Source organism: Pinus tabuliformis, chromosome 9 (genome assembly GCF_031772625.1).
Source record: "Pinus tabuliformis cultivar Carrire ecotype Pingquan chromosome 9, CPIR1, whole genome shotgun sequence".
In the NCBI taxonomy this organism is placed as follows: domain Eukaryota; kingdom Viridiplantae; phylum Streptophyta; class Pinopsida; order Pinales; family Pinaceae; genus Pinus; species Pinus tabuliformis.
Window position 1 is genome coordinate 804130538 of NC_142307.1, and position 2897 is coordinate 804133434.

At 35.1% G+C, this 2897-nt stretch overlaps 1 pseudogene; it reads left to right on the forward strand.

The window, feature by feature from the left end:
- The first annotated feature begins 474 nt into the window (after nucleotides 1-474).
- On the forward strand, nucleotides 475-1798 carry LOC149151207 (nuclear pore complex protein NUP58-like; annotated as a pseudogene).
- The last annotated feature ends 1099 nt before the right edge of the window (nucleotides 1799-2897 follow it).

Genomic DNA, 2897 nt, shown 5'->3' on the forward strand with positions numbered 1-2897 from the left:
AAGTTTAGGGTGTGTTTATTTTATGTCCTTTGTATTTTGATTTTGTTTTTTACTTAGGGTGGGCATGGGTAGTGTGGTCAAAAATGAGTTAAGGAATCATAAACAACCATTCAATAGGGGTTAACCACAGTTAAGCCCCATTACATGCGATTTTTTAATGTATTGTAGGTTTGGCTAAATATCTAGTTTCACAATGATATTTAGTAATTTGGGTAATTGGAAAGATGGTGAAGATAAAATATTAAAAGCCAAAAATAAATATACCTAAAACATTTTGATGCCTCCCATTTCCCTCCTTTAGCTGAAAGTGTTTCTACATTTACAGAGGTCAAGGCTAACCATGGTGGGACCTCCGAGCATATGTCAATGGTGTAACTGTAACTCGTTGGTGCAGTGATGCCCTATCAAATACATAGATAGGTATGAAGACACTTTTCTAATTATTATTAATTTCTAAAAACAAACACCTCGAACATGATGATGGTGATTTCAGTAGGCCAGAATCAACAACAAAAACAAGAACAAATTGACCTCTTCATAATAGAGAAAAATATAGTTACTTGCCAGGAGAAGTGGGCTCACATCCACCCAGATTCACAAAAATTCCTCTTGAAAACTGAGGAGAGAATTCTGGAGTATAGGGATGAAAGCGAGAGGCTTGATCAATGTGTTCTACTTTATGATACTTCGACCCTAAATGAAGTTTTTTAGCTTGATGTTGCTCATATTTTGAAGTAAATTGGAGTAATAAACACTTATATAGACAAAGGGAAGGTGCTACTTTAGGAATTTATGAATACTACAAAGAGTATGCTCAGGAATGCTTAAGTTATAGTTTGCTCTTTTATGATACTACAACCCAGGTTCATTTGTCCAATAGTCTCATATCGTGCCATCATATTCAACACCACCATCTTCAAGTGTCAACAATCCTCTAAATTCAACAACCTCTTAGTTTCGTATGTCCTCCACATCTATGATGGATTTTTATAGCATTCTACCAAACAAAGCCTCTCCATTTTTACATTAGACAGTGCAAGATTTGAGAGACAACTTGGGGAGTACCAACAATGGATTGAAGAATTGGAGCAGTTTCTTCTTTCCGAGAATGATGAAAACGAGAGTTCTAGTTCTTATTTGAGATTATTATAGTATTTACCCTCAGTATCTAATGTCCATTATTTCTTCATATATGTTGTTTCTCAGGTTGAGAAATTTTATCAAAGAATAGGATGAATGCGTGTTTCATATCTTGCTGTAAACGCAACAGGGGGGATGAGAATGATCCTTTCCTTGAAGATGATAGGCGGGATTAGCAAAGAGATAAGTTGCATCCAAAATATCTCATTCGACATGTCCCATTTTACATAGTCAACTCTTGGGGCTTGTACTTCTGCTTCATCTAGGTAAGCATTTTCCATGTTTAGTGATCCAACATCATCTTCAACTTCTTCATATTTTCTCTTTTCCACACCAGCAACCTCTTCACCTAGTTCTATTTTTGGGTCTTTTGGGGCCTTGCAAACACCCTCTATGTTTGGGACTTCAAATATTCTTCTCTTTTCCTTCATCCATAGCCACTGCAAGTTCCTCGTCAATGTTTTCATCTTCATCTTTTGGCATAGGTGTTTGAACTACTTCAGGTTCAATTTTTGGAGCGGCTACTCATCCCAAAAGAATATTTGGGAGAGGTCGTGGATGCTACGGTTGTGAACTTTGGAGAAAATATCACCATATAAAACTTCTAAGCCAAAACCTTTTACAACACGAAACTGAATGTTGGATAGTTTATATTTGAGTGAATTCTTTCAAAAATGAGGTATAGGACAAAGGTAAAACTAAATTAAATGGCACATATATCAATAATGAAGCCTCATTGATATTTAATTCCATTATAGGCAGTTTGTAAAATGAATTAGACATTCCATGCTTTCCATGGATGGTAAAGTTTCTGTAGTAGCAAATAAAACCTGAAATTGAAATGGAGAGATTGTGCATCTATATTAAGGATGTGTTCGAGAACATTTGATAAAAAAAATGGATCAAGCTTCAATTTGACACAGGAATTAATCCATCCACCCACGGAAACAAAATAATCTCATAATTTTCTTTCCAACTATGATCACAATTCAAGTCCTACACTATCAGACGACTTATTCCTTGCTTTTCAATTCATTTAAATTAATTAACATGGATATTTCTTAATTTCTAAGCCTAAACTTTATTGTGCACCTTCCCCCTTTTACATGAAAATAAAATGGCGAGAATTTGGAATGTGAGCCACCATTAAATGTGGTTTTTTTTCCTAATTCTTTTATATTGGATAATGGATGAGGCGAGTTTTTATTTTTTAATAAAAAATAAACATTATTTAAATATAACATGGAAATTTTGTCTAAGTTTATTTTACACAAAAGGAAAACCAAATAAAAAATATTAATTTTATTTTGGGATATTAAAAAGGGAAGACGTTGGTGAAATGAATAAATGCGAGACGGAGGATCTACGGAAAGACGATCTATGGTTTATGACAAACCCTACCAACGGTAGAAGCACACGCATGGCAGGCATCTAGTGCAGCGAAATAGTCTCTTAAGCATTGGCTTATTAGCATGAACAAAGTTGACATCATGAATATTCAGATGGGGGAGGCTACGGGGCCTCCCCCGACAGATTACAGTGACAACCGAAATCTCAAAGGGAATAATAACGTGTTAAGTTATGGTATGTTCTATGCTTATAACAGTTTAGTTCTTTTTCTTATTATATTCCACAGATTAGCAGTCACATGTACATAAAGTAAAGTGCAGATAGAACATTGAATGATTGACAGAAAACAAGCGAAGACAAGAGACACAAGATGTGGATGCTAGCCAGGGACAAACCCCACAATGTGT